This window comes from Lycorma delicatula, chromosome 12 (assembly GCF_047948215.1).
Source record: "Lycorma delicatula isolate Av1 chromosome 12, ASM4794821v1, whole genome shotgun sequence".
NCBI classification, from domain to species: domain Eukaryota; kingdom Metazoa; phylum Arthropoda; class Insecta; order Hemiptera; family Fulgoridae; genus Lycorma; species Lycorma delicatula.
Genome location: NC_134466.1, coordinates 45,381,076 through 45,402,817, shown reverse-complemented (window position 1 = coordinate 45,402,817; position 21,742 = coordinate 45,381,076). Strand labels below are relative to the sequence as shown.

Below are 21,742 nucleotides of genomic sequence, written 5' to 3'. Positions count from 1 at the left end.
ATTCATCTTTTCAAAATATTGGGATTTATATAATTAAAAATTACGATGTGCCATGGTGTTTTTATTGCTATCTAACGTTTAAAAAATACAACTTAAAAACATATTTCAATTACTTTCTTTTAAACAAATAAATAAGATAATACTTATACCGTTACAATAATTTATAAAAATAACGAAAAATATTATCTTGTATATATTTTCCTTAATTCCAATTATCTTGTAATAAGGTGTACATGTAACTTATTACAACCATATAGATTTCGCAGTTTATCGTTATAAATAAATAAATTGTAATAGAAAATTTGCAGATCTTCGTGGTGGAATGGTAGCATCTCGGCCTTTCATAGAGCTATAGGGTTCGAATCCCGGTTAGGCATGGTATTCCTCATACCCTACAATAAAATTTCTATGTAAGTTTCCATGGTGAATTTAAATCATCAATCGAAAGAAAATTATTTTATTATAAAATTAGATGGTCATTTTGACATTTAAACAATCGCTATGAGTAGCTTATAAAATAATTAATTAATTAAAAAATAATTACAAAAAAAAAAATATCTTGTAAACATAAAATAAAGAATTTATACTGTTTTTAAAACAAGAATAAAATCAAAGATTGAGCCAAAAAGTAAATCAGAAAAAAAAAATTTAGGAAATCCCAGTCATAAGCGCAACGTTGAAATAAAAATATAAAAAATATATAATATATAAAACATATGAAATTATTTACGGAAACAAATGGATGTTTCCTATATACGATCGGATAAGATTTAAATTTATTTACAAAGAAATTTATTTTGGATTACAATGTTGAAATTGTTAAAAAAAAAACAGCAAAAAAGATCCAAATTAAAATATAAAAATGAGGTAGCAGTAGAACTGAAAGAGAGAGAAAGAGATGATGGATTGAAAAAAGAGGAAGCCTAAGGGAGTTAGAATAAGAAACAAATAAAAATTAAATATCATTACTCCGACTCAACATAACATGGAAAAAGATAAAAATAGAAACAAAATTAATTTAGTTGAAGGTAGAATAGTAGATTTAGGCTTGGAATTAAACATAAAATAAGGGAGATTTACTTGATTCTTTCACTATATAATATTAAATAATCCTAAAGGCGATGATTGTTTAATTTGTGTAGAATTAAGGGTTGGAATTAATTATTGCAAATAGAAATTTAAATTTTAAATATCACATTCATTAAAATATTTTATTACTTATAGATGTTTAATATATAAAGAAACGATTTAATTCGTTAATATAATTTTGGCCGAAAAAAATAATTAATTAAAACAAATTGAATATTTAACATTAAAACAAAATCCTTTTACTTCAGTAAATTTTTCATCAGATAAATTTTAATCAAAACATAAACAATAAAACCTTTTTTTTAATTCTTCTGTAAATAAATAAATAAATATATATATTTATTTATTTATTTATATTTACAGTTTGGTTAAAGAGAAATGAAAAATTTTCAGGACATGTTCAACCGCTGAAAATAATGAAGAAAGTTTATACAAATGTTTTTTTTTTTTTTTTTTTTTTAACAAAGCTGACGCTTCGTTAGCTAAAAAAAGCATGTAAGTTACGTTAAAAAAAAAAAAAATAAAAATTACAAAAATATATTTGATTACATATAAAAAATTATTTTTTAAAAAAGCTTTTATTTAACTAATATTAATATTAACATTAATTAAAAAAAGGAAACAAATTAGAAAAATCCTCTAAAAAGTAAAGTATCGAATTGAGAATTTTAAACAAAAAAATATAATATATTAACAAATATAAAAATGCATTGAAAAATAAATAATTATTAAAATTTAAGATTAAAAGTAATGAAAATATTTAGTTAAATAAAAGCGTGGCGAATTTTATTTTTGTTCAAAATTCTCAATTTGATTTAATTCTTATTTTTAAATTTTTAGAGGGTCTTTCTAATTTGTTTCCTTTTTTTTATTAATTTTAATATTAATATTAGTTAAATAAATGTTTTTTAAAAAATAATTTTTTATATGTAATCAAACATATTTTTGTAATTTTTTTTTGTATTTTTTCTTTGTTTTTACTTTTGTCTTAATGAACAATAAACTTTTTAAATCCAAAAAAATATTCTTAATAATATTTATATCTGAATATTATCGTTTGTTCAAGTTTGTTTGTTTATTAAGACTAAAAAGTAAAAATATTTATTTTTACTCATCGAAGTTACATACGTGTACCAAATTTCAATCATTTTCATATGATAGTTCATGAGAAATGATAATTTTCAACTAAATGCATGAATGTAGCGTATTCTTAGTGATGGGAAGGGGGTGGTCATATCCAAGTTCTAACACAGTAGTATTGTATTGTCATCGAAGTTACATAAGTGTAGCAAATTTCATTGATTTTCATACGATAGATCAGAAGATATAGCAGTTGTAAAATTTGATTATAACTAAAGCAAGTTAAATAAAAGGTTATTAAACAAAAACAAACTTTCGCATGGTAAAACAAAATACGTAGTCATGACAGGTCGTAGGAGAATATCTGACATCCTAATTCGAGTAGGGGGTAATCTTGTCCAGCAACAGACTTCAGCCAAATATTTAGGGATCTGGCTTGACAAGAGGAGGAGTTTTACGGCACACGTGAATGAAATACGTAAACGAGCTGAATGCACGGTCAAAAATCTTAGCAGATTACTCGGTAATATGACAGGATCCAGAACTGCGAAGCGTAAGATTTACGCTCACGTAGTTAATTCCATCTTACTTTACGGTATACAAGTCTGGGAAAGAGCTCTGCGTGCCGACAAGAACAGAAGAGCCCTTGAAGGAATTCAACAGCGCATGGGCTTAAGAGTGATATGCGCATATTCTTCAGTCTCCACCGAGGCAGTACTCGTAATTGCAGGAGTTCCTCCGCTTAAACAACTGGCGGAGATGCGAGTGAGTATAGCATGTGGACAACCTTCTAAAGAAGCATATGAAGAGATGCTGCGTAATTGGCAACATCGTTGGGATGTAGCCAACACGGGACGATGGACACATCGTTTGATACCTTTGATCCGACCATGGATAGAAAGGAAGTTCGGGGACATAAATTACTGGATAACGCAATTTTTTACAGGGCACGGGTCGTTCAGGTCCTATTTATGTGCGAGACTAAGGGTAGATAACAACAACTGTCCTTACTGTGGGGCTTATGATTCCCCTGAACATGTAGTATTTGAATGTAACCGTTGGACTGAAAGCAGGCAATCCTGTGTAAGACGTATAGGGCCATTATCCACGGAGAATGTGGTGGATAAAATGCTACTTAACGAGGATAACTTTAACGTGATCTCGTCGTTTATAACCGCAGTTATAAAGAAGAAAGATGAGGAAGCTCGTCAAGAAGAAACCGCTCGCTGATGACGGCTTGTATGTGGAATTTCCACCTACGAAATAAAAGAGCTAACCGGTGAACTGACCTGCCGTGCCGTACATACAGCCGACGGGCGGGGAGGCGAGCTAGAGTAAAGGACACTCCTCTGGCGCGAGTCAAACTTGATTGTAGATCCGTTCCAGAGGAGTAGGTGGGAAAAAAAAAAAAAAAAAAAAAAAAAAAAAAAAAAAAATTGTTTGTTAAAATTGCAAGTATTTTTGAAAAATTCCCTAGGTTCTCCTAATTAACTGATTTAAATTTTTCAAAACGAATTTATAATTTTGAGTTCTCTTTTATATGGGATTCAATTTTTAAGTTTAGAGACTTAATTTCAGGCTCTACACAAATTGGAAAAATTGCATTTTTTTTTTTAAATCTGGATTGCAAAATTATTGTGAAAAAACTGTTAGACCAACTTTGTTGAAATTTTGGCGTATTATCAAATCAAAAAGTATTTGACACAAAATCTGAAGGTCCTATTTATAAGTACTCGAAAAAAGTTCCCAAAATATCCTTTTTTTTTTAAATTTATTGCTATTTTTGCAACAGTAACCTTTTTTTCGATATGCAACCAACGATATTATGTGTAAAATTTTATAACAAAACTTTTCCCTCTTTCGATCTTTTTTGACCAAAATGAACTGTAATCGAGTTTATCTATGGAAATATGAGAGAAAAAAAACGGGATATTTTTTACATTTTTAGATAAATTTCATCAGAAATCTACCTATTGCAATGGGTACCATTATTCGACTTCCGGAAAATTTCGATATATCTTCGCGTTTCACATCCCTCAGACCCCAAAACCAAAGTCAGTTCAAAAGTTTATATATATATTTCACTTTCTTGTGGACACGATAACTGACGTAATTTTGCGCCAATCACTTTCAAATTGATACATAAAATATAACGACCAAAAATCTCAGTAGAGTTCATTAATGGGAAAAAAATCAGATCATGGTGTTGGAGATGGTAGAACTTATCGAAAAAAAAAGATATCGCTGTAACTTTCTTATTAAGTAAAACATCGAATTCGTTTAAAGATCCAACTATTCTTAGGATAAGGGTCTAAAACTTACGAAAATAAAGTGTTTTGATATCGCCGATCATTGGTCCAGTAGGTGGAAAAATGGGATTTCGAAGACAAAAAAAAATCATACCTTCCTTAATATGTATAGTATCGACTCGGTTTAAAGTGGTCGTTAGTCCTCTAAACAATACGTACAACTTTTGTCTGAAACAGTTTTTTAATATGACCAACCCTTACGGTAAATATGACTAAAATATTGTTGGAATTGTGAGAAGATGGGGCTTGTATGCTCAACATGTGAAGCTTTTTTTCACATACAACCGTTGTCATATTGAGTACATTTGAAGTTTTTCTTAACTTTAAGGTGGTTTTTCATCCCCTACTTAGCATCGGAGAAATCTACCTCCTTCTTCCGCGTGCCGAAAGGGATTTTTTACAAACATATTTGTTTTATCTTTTATTAAATGAAATTTAGTACAACAATGATTAGTGTCTTTAATGAATCAGCTTTTTCATAATTATAACATTTATCACTATGTTATTATATAATATTTATAACTTACATTAATTAATATTCCATAGCGGAAATATAACACAGTGAATTTAAAGTTTGTATACAGAGATTAACACAGCCCGTTTATGCTACATAGCTAAGTTAATCATTGTTCTGTACACACAAACTCGTCCTTACGTTAGTTTAACAGGAGTATATCAAACAAGCGGTAACTAAAACCAACTAAAACAAGTGAGATAGAACGATAGAATCTTCTGGGGAGGGAAGAGGAGTTCGTATACTTGTTTCTGAAGTAATAATAACTATGCTAAGCGAGCCTAATTTTATTAGAAAATAATTACTGTAATAACCTTAAAGTTAGATTAACTAATTACCTTCTGTTTATATGTAATTAAAAATAAAATCAAAATAAATGAAAATATTTTATAAGAAATTAAGCTGGTTTAAAATAACATTTATTAATTTAATATAATTATCATAAAAATTGTATTATTTAAAATTAAAAATCCGGCTAAAGTTAATGAAAAATTTTCATTATTCATATTTTTAATAGTAACAAATATATTTAAAAAGGTTATTTCAAAGAAGAAATAAGAATTTTGCAGTTTTAAGTTTACCACTTTATCTACCTTTTAATATATTATGCATACCTATATACGAAATAAAAATTTAAATGTTCGTTTATTCAAAATCTTAAATCTTCGAAAGTTTTTCAACGATTGCTTTGAAATTTTGTTGCAACGGTGCATTCGAATACGCGCATATTTTTATATACCTAAGATGTCACACTTGTGACAGGTAAAACAATATTTTTTTTTTTAAAAAAGCAGGGCTATCTTTTGGACGTAAAAGCAACACACGCTATAATAAATATTTTACGATTCCATTTCAGTGTTTCCGATATGTGTGTCCGCTATAGATTAAAAAACTACTGGACCGATTTACGCGTGGGGAAAAACGGAGAAAGAATAAAAATCGGAAAAGAGAAAAGGATGAAAAGGGAAGAAGGGGAAAATGAAAAACGGGAAAAAGAAATTGAAGGGGAAATGAGAAATAAAAAGGGGAAAGGGAAATAAGGGAAAGAGTGTGGAAGATGTGGGGGAGGAGATGGAATGGCAAGGAAGGGGGCAGATTGGTAAGGGAATATGGTAAAAAGGAAAAAATATGGGAAAAAAGGAAAAATTTTGTGAAGTACCATAATGTTCATTTTGTTAATGTTTTATCAAACTTTCAATTAATTAATATATATATATATATATATATATATATATATATATATATATATACATATACTAAGTTCTGCTAGTACAGGGTCCGGCATATAAATCTGACGATTTTGTAGTAATTGTTATGTTGGCACCATTGTCCATACGGCGAGAATTGCAATGGATATTCTGCGAGAACCCTTTCCTGGACGTTTGATTTCCCGATTTGGCGACATTTCTTGGCCAGCGCGTTCACCTGATCTGGCTGTTTGTGTTTTTTTTTTTTTCAGTGTGGTTATCTCAAACATAAAGTCTTCAGTAGTCGACCATTGCAGAACTTAAGGAGGCCATTCAACGAGAAATTGAAGCGGTTCCACAAGTGATGATTGAACGAGCAATGTCAAATTTAAGAATGAGGTTAAGCGAGTGTGTGAGGAGTAATGGAAAACATTTGGACGACATAATATTCAAATTAAAAAAAAATCTATGAAAGTAATTCACTATAAATTACAAAAATGTATCTTTAATTTGATATATTTAATGTTTTAATAGTACGAAACACAGTTTAATTATATCCCTCAAAAATCGTCAGGTTAACTTAATATGCCGGACTCTGTATGTTTATAAAAAAAATTTCATGCTAAGAGACATGAGAGGTTACCTAGCCAACCTGATCCTGAAATTTTGGTAATATTCAACCCTAAAATGACACCTTCATTTTGTTCATGTGAACATAACGTACATTAAAATAAAGTAATTATTAGCCAGAGCAAAGATTGGGGCAGATACCTTAAAGAAGAAAATGAATGTTTACTTTTTGTTGTAAAAATACAACTTCTATAAACAATTTTAATTCAGAACCGGACATTTGTTTCAAATTTTCAAAAAAATTTCTTGAAATTAACAAGGAAAAAACAATAGTAATAATTTTAATACGTAATTCATTTCATAAACTCTGATAAAGTACAAATTCCAGGCAATTTAGATCGTTAAAAGTATAATTTTTCAATTTTTACCTATTTTTCAACAAAATTAAATATATATATATATATATATATATATATATATATATATATATATATATATATATATATTGAGTGTTTCTAAAATAGTGGGGTGTCTATACTTTTTCGAATTCTACTTGTAAAACTAAAGAAAAATATATTCTTAGCAAAAATGTCAATTTCTCCTTCGTTCTCCCACTGTCTACCATTTTGTTATTTTTATATAAAAATTTATATCTCAAGTTCGGATAGACGAATCACATTAATATTTTTGATAAGCGTCTCGGTAATAAAGTTTCAAAATTAGCCTAAAATCAGTATTTAAATATCTTCGAAAATTACAAAATTCCGGCCATGCTTATTTTTCAATCCTATATATCTCCATAAATATTAGTTTTATCAAAATTTATGTTATATGCTAAAATATTAAGCCTTTTGTTTTGAAAAATTTTTTTTTTTTTTTTAAATCGGTTAACAAATCATACAGTTATGAGAGAAAATTGATGTTGCAGTTTTATGTCTTAATTATTAGGTCTATAATTGCGAGAAATTAATTTGATATTAATTTACAATACTAGAATTAACAATAAATAAAAACAATATTTAATCAAATTGAACGTGGAGGACACGAAAACAGACATAAAATTACATCAATTTTCTGCCAACACTTGGTTATTTGGTAATTGATTTTCAAAAATCATATTGTATTTTCTTCAAAATTAAAGGCTTAATATTTTAGTAAATAAGTAAATTATCTAGTAAATTACAATTACGACCTTATCGCATTCAAACGGTTCATGGACTTCTTGAGCCCGACAAAGAAAAACGGCTAAAATATTGTCAACGGTTCCGTCGATTTCTGCGTGAGGGAATTAATGTTATGGATTCGTTATTTTTCACAGATGAAGCACGGTTTCATTTGGAAGACTACGTAAACAGCCAAAACATTAGAATTTGGAGTGCTGAAAATCCCCACGTTTATCACGAAAAACAATTACACCCGCAGAAGTTGGGCGTGTGGTGCGCGATATCGCGGAAGAAAATAATCGGTCCTATTTTTTTCGAGTACAACATTAATGTAGAACAATATCAGGATATTTTATTTCAGTTCATTGCACTCTTGGAAGAGGAAGACACACACTGCTGGCTACAACATGACGGTGCGACATCGCGCTACGCAGGTTCAACTTCTGATTTCGTCGAGGAATTCTTTGGTAATCGCGTTATCGGTTGAGGCTTGTGGCCACCAAGATCTCCAGATTTGACTGCGGCGGATTTTTTTCTACGGGGTTACCTCAAAGAAAAAGCCTACAGCAACATACCACGAACACTTGAACAATTGAAAATCAATATTGAACAAGCTGTATTAAATATCCAGCCACAAACTTTGCAAGAAACGCTGTAAAAAGAATTGAAGCATGTATTCAAGAAGATGGCAGCCACTTCCAACATTTACTCTAAATATAAGGTTTTGAGCTGACGGTGGTTTTGGGATCTGGGGTATGTAAAACACAAAGATATGTACCGAAACTTTTCGGAAGTCGAATCATGGTATCCATTACATGGTCTTATGTAATCTACCTAAAAGCTGAAAACACAATTGTTGGACTTTTCCGTCACTCGGCTAACGCCGGGTTCGAGAAAAGTCCTACAATTGCGAGTTGTTTCTGATGGACGGCTTACACATACAAGTTAATTTAAAATATTTATCATTTTATTTAAATATATTACTTTATCATTTATTTAATTCAATGATTCTAACTACGGTGCGCGCGCTTACCGTATTTAATTCGCGCTTGTGTGGCGGTACTAGCGACGACGGTCGGCACTAACCAAAATAATGTAATTTCACAACTTTCACAAAACAAACATTCGCTTGTACGGTCAGCAAACTGGTGTAGCCGCGAGGCTTAACGCATCAGAAACCGAGTCAACCGGGCGATTGAGTTCCAAGACCTAACCAGGTTGCTTTTATACTCTTTAAATATTTTTCATTTATTTAACTCTATCGCTCACCTGTGACGCCACAACACAGCAGAAGACTGCAATAGAATTTTCTGGGGCGGGATGGGATTTCGCAAAAAGTTTTTCTTGCACTTAATTAGGTGAAATATCGAGGTATCTTGTTCTACATCCTAATCCTCTTGATATTTAAATTTGAAAGAAAATTTAATGGCATTAGTGTCTTATGTATAGAAGTAATCTGAACAAGTTTGGTGAAAATCGGTTCAGTAATTCTGGAGATGTAAGGTGATTTAGAGGCCAACACCGAACACATACATGTACATACGAATGAATAATAACATCCAGAAAATTTTCATCCAGTTTTTTGGTTATTCTTGTTCTTTAGGGTCAAAATGTCAAAATCCGATGAAAACCGTATATGTCCAAATTGGAGCGATTACAATACATTCCGTTCTAGAACTATAGCACTATCTAGACGGGAAAACAAAAATACCGTGTAAAAGTTAAAATTGGATTAGAAACTTTAAAAATTAAAATGTTATAATTTTAATAACGGTTTAAATATTAAGCATTTTAAAATAATTATGCAAAGGATTATAGATTTTTTTAACGATTAATTTCTTTGTAGATAAATTTTTTTAAAAGCAATTTATCCAATAATTTCTAATAAAACATATAATTTAAAATTATTTTATTAAATTGCGTTAAAAAAAAAAATATTTTTTAAAAAAGCTTTTATTTAACTAATATTAATATTAATAAAAAAAGGGAACAAATTAGAAAAACCTTCTAAAAAGTAAAAAATAAGACATAAAACTTATTTAAGTTTTCAGTTAAATCAAATTGAAAACTTTAAACTAAAAATTATAATATATTAACAAATATAAAAATGCATTGAAAAGGAAAAAATAAACTATATAAATATCTAATAGATAACCTATAAATAAAAAATAAATAAAGGTAATAATTTTTTAAGTTTTCCATTACAATACTTCCTTGGAATACTTCTTTCTAGAATTTATTCCTTAAAATACTTCCTTGTACGAAATGGAGTAAAATTTCGGTTTTCCGATTTCAACGGAATATCCATTTTGACTAGTTTCGGCATGACGTCTGAACGTATTTATCACGCATAACTCAAAAACGATTAGGGGTAGAATGTTGAAATTTTGGATTTAGGACTGTTGTAACATCTAGTTGTGCACCTCCCCTTTTGGTTGCAATCGACTGGACTAAAAGTGTCCAAAAAAAGCCAAAAATTGGATTTGGACGTTTTCTTAACTGCAATAATAAGCTCTCATTAAGAGCTTTTCAACAATATATCATAAGTGGTACTTATTTTCATTCGTTCCAGAGTTATAGCCCAATAAAATTTTAATTAATGAATTATTTGGATCTTACAAGGAGAAGGCACATCGGTTCGAATGTGACTTTATTTCCTTTTTTTAATTTAAATATATTGATCTATTATTAAATGTTAACCTCCTGATTTAAAATATAAAAGATAACCTGATTTAAAATATATATATATATATATTTATTAGAAGTTATTAATGAAATACATATATATATATATATATATATATATATATATATATATATATATATATATATATATATATATATATATATATATATATATATATTTATGTACTTTTCATTTTAAAATCATATGTATATATAATTTAATAGGCGTTCAAGGAATTCATGTTTTGACCATATCGAATTTTTTAACCCAGAATCTTGTTAAACAAAATTACAAGTTAACAATTTTGTTGACTTTTATATGAATTATTTCAATTTAAATTATGAATTTTAATTAATAATCTTCTTGAAATTTAAACCATGAACATATAATTAAGAAGTGAGGACGCTGATAACTTCACGAAAGTTATAAAATTTTAAGTAACAGATTGATTATCGTGTTAATATAACCACTCATAAAATAAACAACCTATTTAAGCTATCTATGTCAATAACTAAATTAGTATTCTATATTAAATATTAATCTACCTTAAAAATCCATAAAATAGTTTTCTCATATAAATTTCTGCTTCATCTGCTTAATATTTCATTTACTATACTACTGTAACTGATCACAGAACGATGTTAACTACAAACGCAACAGTCGAAGGTCATTGCATGAGTAAACACGTTCCCGTATGAGAAGCAAACAACGATCGTCTCGTGTGTCCGATTACTACCGATCATACCCGAATCTCCGGTTTACGTATATTATATCATCTTTCTTCTTTTTTAACCTCCGGGTTCACCGTTACGCATTTCTCTTCAGAGAATGAGATGAATGACAAGTAGCGTGTGAAAATACCATGCCTGACCAGGATTCGAACCCTGGTCCCCCGGATGAAATATCGAGATGCGACCAATCGCACCACGAAGGCCGGCGCATATTGTTTCATTTATTTAATTATAAAGATCTCCGATGTTATTACGGAATATAGAAAGTAATATTTACATGCATCATTGTTTATCTTGTCTTCTTTACGAGCATATTCTCATTTTTATTCTATTGTTTCATAAAATTAAAAAAAAATTCAGTTGTTTTATTTTGAAATAAATATTATTTAAAGGTACCATTCATCTTATAGAATTAAAGTTATTTTTTTAATTCTTTTTTATTCAGCGGCTTGGCATCGATGGCCTTTACCCTATGCTTTTTATTAAACTCTTTTTAAATAAAATTACTATTATTTTTTTATGAAATCACCACAAAAGTTACAGAGAAATGTTTATACCTGGAAATATGGAAATGGAATTTTATAGGGTATAACAAAATGCCTGATCAGAATTCGAACCCGGAATCTCCGGGTGAAAGACCAAGACGCTACCACTCCATCATGGAGATCGACCAGACGTATAAAATTTTTAATTTAATTTTTTTGTAGAACTACAGTTTTCTGCTTTGTTGTTTGGTTACCTTTTCAAAGGGTACAATTCACAATATTTTATTTATTTTTTTTTTTTTTACAAATTATTTAACAAAAAATTTACCAATAAAAATATTTTTAATTTTTAAAAACATATGAAAAATCAAAGAAAGGAATTTATTTTATATAAAAATTATAATTGCTATATTTTAAATTTTGAAAACTTTTTTTTCAATATTTACTAAGTTCTTGATTATGACATTATATAATGTTATTAAGGTGATATTTAAACTTCCGATTTCCCTGGCAGAGTGGTAATGTCTCGGCTTTCATTCGAAGGTCCTGGATTCGAATCGTTGTCAGGCATGGCATTTTTTCATACGATAAAAAAAAATCGTAAAAAGTCGTATAAATTTTTTTCATATGATAATAAAATTTCATTTTCATATTTCAATGCACAATCTTCAAGCTTATATAGTTGAAAAAAATTATATAGTGACAGACAAAAATAAATTTTTGAATAAAATGTTTTTAAATAATTTTGTTACATTTTTGTTGTTTTCATTTCCTTTCCGACTGTTTTCACTACTATTTATTATTTTACTGTCACCTGATTTAAAGCTAGTAAACTTGTAAATCGGACAGAAATTAAGAATTTTTTTCGAAAACTATGTTAGATTTGAATCCCGTTCATTTAGGGTATCGTTATTTTTTATTTTATTTTTTCTAATATTCCAGTCCATTTTTGTAACCCCTTTTCGTGCATATGTGGAATATCAAGATTTTTGTCAGTAAGTGGATTTATGGTTTGTTTCTACGAGATGATTAACAAATGATCTAGATATTGCTGTTGATGACTCTTATACTCATATATTCATTGCATCTGTATAAAAAATCGTCCCGTTTGACCTCTATAAAAGATTATAAAATCGGAATATAATTATTATTAATGGATTTTTATTTTTTACTTCAAAAACGTATTTTGAATAAATTAGAAAAATGTAAAAGCAAACAAATCTAAAATCTCAACATCTCCGTGGAAATTCATGGCGCAGTTGTAACGTCGGTCTTTTACCCGTAGTCACGTGTTCGAATCGCAGCATGGCATTTTTCATACGATACAAAATTCCATTTCCTTATTTTCACGAAAGAGCTTCAAAAGCTTACGTGTTGAATTATAATTAATTAAGCAATAAATCTGGTCGGACTCCGTGGCGCGAGTGGATCTCGGCCTTTCATCCGGAGGTCCCAGGTTCGAATCCTGGTCAGGCATGGCATTTTTACACGCTAAAAAAATTGTCATTCGTCTCATCCTCTGAAGTTATACCTAATGGTGGTCCCGGAGGTAAAAAAAAAAAAAATCTGATGTGGGACACGACATTACTTTCTCGTACGCATATTAAATTACATATACACGTTTTTCTTAAATGTAAAGTTCATAAAAATTTTATTTCATTAATAACCTCAGATATTTTTCCTTAATTTTTTGTTATTGTTATTATTGAATTATTATTTATTGTAATTTTTTTTTAAATCAGAGGTTAATAAATATTAATAAATCAATATATTTAAATTTAAAAAAAAAGTTTAAAAAAAGCAAGTGAAGTCAGATTCGAACCAATATGCATTCCCTTGTAAGATCCAAATATTTCGTTAATTATAATTTTATTTGGCTGTAATTCTGGTACCAATGAAAATAAGTACTAATTATGGTATATCGTTGAAAAGCACTCAATGACTGCAGTTAAGAAAAAATCCAATATTTTTCGAATTTGGCTTTTTTGAACACTTTTGGTCGAGTTGATTGAAATCAAAAGAGGAGGTGCAGAACTAGATGTTACATCAGTCCTTAAACAAAAAATTTCAAAATCTTACGGCTAATCATTTTTGATTTATGCGAAATATCTAAGTCCGTACAGAGGGGGACGCCGAAACTGGTCGTAATGGATTCAGGGGTGGTCAAAATGGATATTCCTGTTGAAATCTGTAAACCGAAATTTTTTGCGATCACAGTACTTCCTTTACTTCGTGCAACGAAAAAAAAAGGAAAGACAAACTGAAGAACAGTAAAAAGTGAGAAAAAATTATATGTACGAGTATATATACATACACAGCACCTGCGAAGCGACGATGTTGACTAAATTTAATTAAAACATAATATTCGTATTTTATATATTTTCAAGTAAAAATGACAAATATTCTACAAAGTAGTTATGAAACTGGTATGAACTTACGTTATCCAGTTTTGGAGAACGACAATTAAAAGCAACGTTGGAATTATCCAGCGGTTCCAGTATAAATTACTTAGAAGCACAACATAGACACCATGATTTATAATGAATAGTGAGATCCATGAGTTGTCGTATATTCAGGAAGAGGTACAACGATTTATTTCTAAATATAAATTCCAGTTTAACAACCACGAAAACACAGTAAGACTCCTGAATAATAGTGGAGACACTTGAAACGTCTGTAGATCTTGGATATTGAGATAATAAGCAATCTCTAATGTAGGTGTTTCTTCTCTAAGTATTGTTTTTTCTTCACATTACTATACGTTAATATTTATTGATTATGTACAGTTTTTTTTTTTTTTTTAGCTATTTCACTCTACATGTATATTTTTCATATATGTAAAGTATGTCTTTGAATATATAGATTCATTTTTTAGAAGTTTAACTGGAAATATTTTCATACATGACAGTTAAATTACTCATAAAATATTTTTTCTAAATATAGCCACATGAGCTTGAAGCGTATGAGTGGGATATGGAAATGGAGTCTTTTAGCAAGAAAAATGTCACGATGGACTGGAATTCAACCCAGGACCTCCGGATGTAAGGCTGGGACACTACCATACCATGAAGATTGGCATATTTCAGTAATTATTTAATACGTCCTTCATAAATAAAACTTTGAACCAAGAAAATAAATATGTGGTTTAAAATAAAATAAAAAAAAAAGAACCAGTAAATAAAATTCCTTTCGGGACGCCGGAAGGCGGAAGTACATTTCACCGGTAATTCCTGTGAATATTAAGGGAGCTATGATATTTTTTGCCTTTAAAACCCCATTTTTTCCATCCCTTGACTCTTATCTAAAGAATATTAGGAACGTTAAACGAATTCGATATTTTACTTAATAAGAAAGTTATAGTGATATTTTGTTTTTACTGTTTTTTGTTTTGGTCATATTTAGTCGTAAGGGTTGGTCGTATCAAAAATTGTTTTAAAAAAAGTTTTAGGTAATGTTTACAGGACTAACGACCACTTTAAACCGATTCGATACTTTGGCTATTAAGGAAGGAAAGATTTTGTTTGTCATCGAAACCTCATTTTTTCCACCCCTTTGACCAATGATTCGTGATATCCAAAAACTTTACTTAAATATATTTTAGGCCTTACGCAAAGAATAGTAGGAACTTTAAACAAATTCGATATTTTACTTAATAAGAAAGTTATAGCGATGTTTCGTTTTTTTTTTCGAAAAAGCCCTCCCATGGTGCGATATTGCCCATTTTGGTCGTTATATTTTATACATCAAATTTTAAAATTACTGGCGCAAAATTACGGCAGTTACCGTATCCACAAGAAAGTGAAATATATATACATGTATATATATTTCTACCATATAAAGTGTCTACCATAAAGTGTTATTTATATATATAAATGTATATATATAAACTTCTGAATTGACGGTGGCTTTGAGGAGGATGTGAAACGCGAAGATATGTCGAAATTTTCCGGAAGTCAAATACCCATTACAATAGGTAGCTTTCTTATGAAATCTACCTTTTTTCTTTTTTTTTGTGCTTATTTATTCTCTTTCTCCCCTGGGCTGGTTCAACAATCAAGAATTAATATGCCCAGGAAAGTGTCCTTGAGATTCTAATGAGCCTCCCCACCTGCAGGCCGTACCTTTGGCATGGCAGGTCAGCTTACCGGTTCCGGATTTTTTCCTTATTCTCATCTGGCCTCTGCCTCTAACCGCTAAGGCCAGGGACACCGGACTCGGCTATATCGTTCCCACCCCCTGCCCTAACAGCCGGGTATCGGTCTTCTTTTTTTTTAAATTTACGTAAAATTTTATAAAAATCGCAAAAATTGGTGATTTTTTAAAAGGTCTGATTAAGAGAAAACCTTGTTTTGTTCAGTCAGTTATTATTTCCATCCTTGTCTAGGGGAGTGCTAACCGTCTCTTCTTTCATAACCTTCTCGGCCTTTCATCCGGACGTGCCGGGTTCGAATTCTGGTCAGGCATGGCATTTTCACACACTACAAAAAAATGTCATTCATCTCATACTCTGAATTAATACCTTACTGGTGCCGGAAGTTATAAAAAAAAGAAGTATTTAAAAAGAAATCAGTTATTAATATTTTTATTTTTATTTTATTCTATACATCTTCCCGTATATAATATCAATAAAAATTTTAAATCCACATATTTAAAACCGTGAAAGGATTGTAAATACATTTAAAAAAAAATTATTTAAGTTTCGAACAGAAAATTTCCTTATTATTAAATCGATTACATTAAAATATTTAACAAGGTAGCTTTAAAATAACTACACTTTTTGCAGTTATATTGATAAAAGTTTATATTAATAAGACATAATAACTAACTCGTGTTTTATTTATTTTTTAATAGCTATTAACATCAACAACAACAAGAAAATCAGCGTGCACGTTTAAATAGCGTGCAAGAAAAATCTCCATCTTTACTGTTTTTTAATGTACTAGGATATTCGTTAAAATTATTTAAATTCAGGCTCTTCACAATTAGTAACGTTTAAGAGTAGAGAAGGATGAGGTTTTTTTTTTTAATGCTGCTAGAAGAGAGGTCAGTAGAGGTATAAAAAGAGAGAGAGAAAGAATAAATAATGCTGTAAAGTAAAACTCAAAGAATAAATCATTAGTAGAACAGAGAATAAAACAGGCATGGTTTACGTTTAGGTTACCCCTACTCATAACAACGGACTAAATATTCTAACCCTTTCCTCTTCTACATTTAACCCCATTCTATTCCAATGCCATCACAAAACACTTTGGTAAAACGCCACCAAAACTGCCCTCTCTTTTAGTAAAACCATTTATTATTACAAATTTATTATGTTATACCCACTTTATATAGGCCTAACATTAGGTTATAATATAGGGTAAATCATTATATTATAGGTATAAATTATATTATTATATTATTTCATTCTTTACCATATTTATTTATTTATTTTTTATTAAAAAAGTAATATTATCTGGATGCCAGGTTTTTGTTCCGCTGTATGAATCCAAACGGTCTGTATTATACATTATTTTCAGATTATTTGATAATTTAATTTGATTTCTGATTTTATTGAATACATACGAAGCCTAATATCGACTTTAAAATTACATTTAAACATCATATAAATATCTAAAAATATATATTTCTACTGTATATATGTATATAACGATAAACGATAACTTCTGGGTTGGATGTAAATATAACAAGAACACAAAATATTCAGGTCCAAATAAATCACAATGCAAATAACAGAAATAAATATGAATACGGAAATAAAATATATAGATACAAATATTTCATATTATAATTCTTCAAGTAAAAAACAAATATTTTACAATATATGATATTATTACTTAAAATAAAACAAAACACAAACCAATAACACAACATTTCGTCTCCAATGCGAGGCTTGATTAAGTGCAACTACGAAAAAAAATCCCTTTCGGCACGCCTGAACACGGAGGTAGAGTTCGCTGGTGCTAAGTAGGGAATAAAAAGCCCATCGGGTTGGTCTAGTGGTGAACGCGTCTTCCTAAATCAGCTGATTTGGAAGTCGTTCAAGTCCTAGTAAAGTCAGTTATTTTTACACGGATTTGAATACTAGATCGTGGATACCGGTGTTCTTTGGTAGTTGGGTTTCAATTAACCACACATCTAACGAATGGTCGAACTGAGCCTGTACAAGACTACACTTCATTTACACTCATACATATCATCCTCTGAAGTATTGTCTGAACGGTAGTTACCGGAGGCTAAAACAGGAAAAAAAGAAGAAGTAGGGGATAAAAAATGTCCACCTTAAAGTTAAGAAGAACTTCAAATTTACTCAGTACGACAATGGTTGCATGTGGAAAATGTTTCATATGCTTAGCAAACAACAATCCCCATCTTCTTACAACTCCAGTAAAATTTTGGTCATCCCTTGCCGTAAGGGTTGTTCATATCAAAAAGTGTTTTAGATAATTTAGGTAATGTTTAGAGGACTAACGACCACATTAAACCGATTCGATGTGGTGATTATTAAGAGAGGTATGATTTTTTTTCTCTTCAAAACACAAGTTTTTCCAGCCACTGGGCCAGTGGTTGGTAATACTAAAACACTTTTATTAATCAATTTAGGTCTTTATTAAAAAATAGTAGGAACTTTAAACGAATTCGATATCTTACTTAATAAGAAAGTTATTGCAATATTTTGCTTTTTTAGAAAAAGCCTCCCCCCCCCCCAACTTCAACCTGCATGGTCCGATTATTCCCATTAACGAACTTGATAAAAAATTTGCGTCGTTATATTTTACGTTTCAATTTTAAAGTGACTGGCGCAAAATTACGGCAGTTATCGTGTTCACAAGAAAGTGTAATATATATATAAACTTTTGAACTGACTTTGGTTTTGGGATCTGAGGGATGTGAAACGCAAAGATATATCGAAATTTTCCGGAAGTTGAATCTGATACCCATTAAAATAAGTAATAGCTTATTACTTAGGTAGCTTTCTTATGAAACCTACCTAAAAACACGTAACCTAATCTATCATATGTACAACAATATTGGATGAGTCCAAATACAAAAATACATACCTCACATTGAAACAAATCACTCACTCACACAAACAAATTCCACCCTCACACAGCAATTATACATCGTAAAAATTTAATGTTCTTGTTTTATATATGTATAAAATGTCTATGTTTTATATATGAATTTTTCACAAAACATGTCAAGAAACAGATCTCAAAAATGGAAATGATCAGGCACCATACATCGGTAACCCTACTAGGACTTTTATATGCGGTAGAATGCGTAGCTCTGAACCAAGGGAAACAGATAAATTGGATCAAATTTGCTGAAAGACGGATACTAAGGAAAATCCTGGAAATTAAGGAAGAATGAGGAATCTTACCGGGAGTGAGATAGAATCAACGAAGAAATACGTAAGCGAATACTGACATCTGACAAGAATGGATTCAAACTTTCGAAAAGAATTTTTGACAATTGTAATGATGACAAGACGAAACGTAAATACTTCAAGCGAATTAAAAAGGACTAAGGATGTACGAAAAATAGTACTTAGGAAAAAAATTTAGAATTCAAACGGATCCAGAAGGAGAAGAAAGAATGAGTTAATCTAAAGTGGTCGGATGATAGAGGGAAGTGGAATGAAAAAGTATTGGAAAGCCAAAAAAGTAGCCACATATTGATTATCCTATGTAGTCCTGCAACGATCTTTGTCAAAAAATAACTAACATATCGTGAGTGAAATTCTTAAACAACGCCAAGTTAAAACTATCAAAGATAAATTGATGAAAATTTGTATACACTCTTTTACGTGTAAGTGAATGTAATTTGAAATTTCAAGAATAAAGGGTTAAATTGGAATAAAAATGAAATTTATTGTCTGTTTAATTCTTCGGTGAAAATGAAATATCAAGTTGAATTTTCGTGTTTTTTATCCTCATGTGAATACATAAAAATCGTTTTCTAGATTTTTCAAAATTCGACACTGATAGGAGTGAACAAGGTAAAAATATTTTGAAAAATTATTGAAAGTTTTTTCTATTTCCGACTTTTAGTAAATAAAATGTTCACTACATTTGGGCTTAGAAATATTCTTAAAATAAATACAAAAAAAACATTTTCGAGTTTTTTTGAATTTCGATTTTCAGAGGTCATCGATGAGATGTTACTGTTACTCTGCGATTTAACTGCTCAAAAAAATACGGGCCAATTATGCCGAACTTTGAAACCGCACACCACTCTGTAACATATTGATTGTGAAGAGGTTTTTCAAGAATTTTCCGTGGATAATGCGAAGCCCAATAACGGTAATTTTGTTTATTCACAAATCCTGACAGATGAAAATGCACCTCGTCACTTAAAAGAATAATGGCATCCTGGTAGACATTTGCATTAAGTTGCTGCACTAACATCATCTTATACGGATGGAATTTCAGGTCGGCATGAAGAATTCGTCGTAGACTTCGATGAGAAATAGCTAGCGCAGCAGCATATCTCGCTGCTTAACGTCGTGGAGACCGCGTAACAGCTAACCTTACAGCGTTAATGTTTTCAGGCGTTCTCATAGTCCGTTTTCGTCCTGTCTGTTTCATTTTTAAAGCAGACGATGTGTTCCTAAAATTCTTCACCCACAAAAATATCGTATTCCTACTAGGAACAGACGCGTGTCGATTTAAATTGAAATGTCTGCGAATTAAACGCTGCGTTACAATAACCGAGTCATTATTTTTAAAATAGGCTTCAATCACAAAACGCTCGTTGTTCACCCGACCACGACATACTGGGTACTGAAATAGCATGAATAGACCTGTCGATGTACAACACTCCAGCCTTTTCATTGACAGTGGTGCCAACATAACAATTACTACAAAATCGTCAGATTTAAATGCCGGACCCTGTATAAATATAAATATATATATATAATTATTAAATCACTAAATTTACCAGTACTGAGAATCATTGACTGTAAATTTATAAACTTAAACTTATTAAAATATAAAGTAAATTTATTAATTCGCAAATTGCTCGTTCTCCTACAATCCTTGGTAAATAAATTTTAATCCTTTTATAATTGAAATCCGAGTAGATTGAATATAATTATTTATAAAAAGTATATTTTGAAACTATTTTTTTTAGTTGATTGTTATTTCTCCTAGATAAATTTAAAAAAATATATACATAACATTTATATTATTTAGCAGAATTATTTTATAAAATTCTCAATTTAATTAAATAAATTACTTTATTTTTTCCCCGAGGAAGGACAAAAAAAATTTTTTTCGTCATGACAGACAACGTTGACAATATTTTTACTTTTTGACAATAAATTGTATTTATAATTTTTGTTTTTAAAAATCAAAACTCATTTAATATATTAATTTGTGAAGGAAATAATTATAATGCATATCATATAATTATTTTTGAAGAAGGATTAACATCCGAAAGCGCTCTGACATAATAATAAAAATTTTTGATAAGCTGAGATTATTATATAATTTGTATTTTACGTCGGATATCTTACAAAACTACCAGAGTTACAGTACTGGGGTTTATTTTATCCTATTTCCCAGCTCAAATTACGTAAGAATCTACCAACTTTATATCTTAATTTGGGTCCCAAAAATTACAGTAAGGCTTAATTTTATTAGAAGAGCTGATAAATGGGCGAAATCTTTCGCTAAATATGAACTTTTCCATTTTTTTTACCAGTTAAACATGTCCTGAAAGTTCCTCCGTTTCTTCGTGGTACACTCTGTCTTAAATTTTGAATTCCGGTTTTACAATTTGAAAATAAATTTTGTCTTGAAAAAACGATTGAAATCACTTGTAATTTATGTTTAATATTTATTAGATTGTAGTCACGTAAAATAAAATAAAATAAAAAAGAAATAGGCATTACAATATAACTGCTTGAATGCTTTTCTCCCTG

General features: G+C 29.9%; 1 pseudogene; it reads right to left on the bottom strand.

Moving 5' to 3' along the window:
* Positions 1–16,116: 16,116 nt before the first annotated feature.
* On the bottom strand, positions 16,117–16,232 carry LOC142333531 (U6atac minor spliceosomal RNA; annotated as a pseudogene).
* Positions 16,233–21,742: the final 5,510 nt, after the last annotated feature.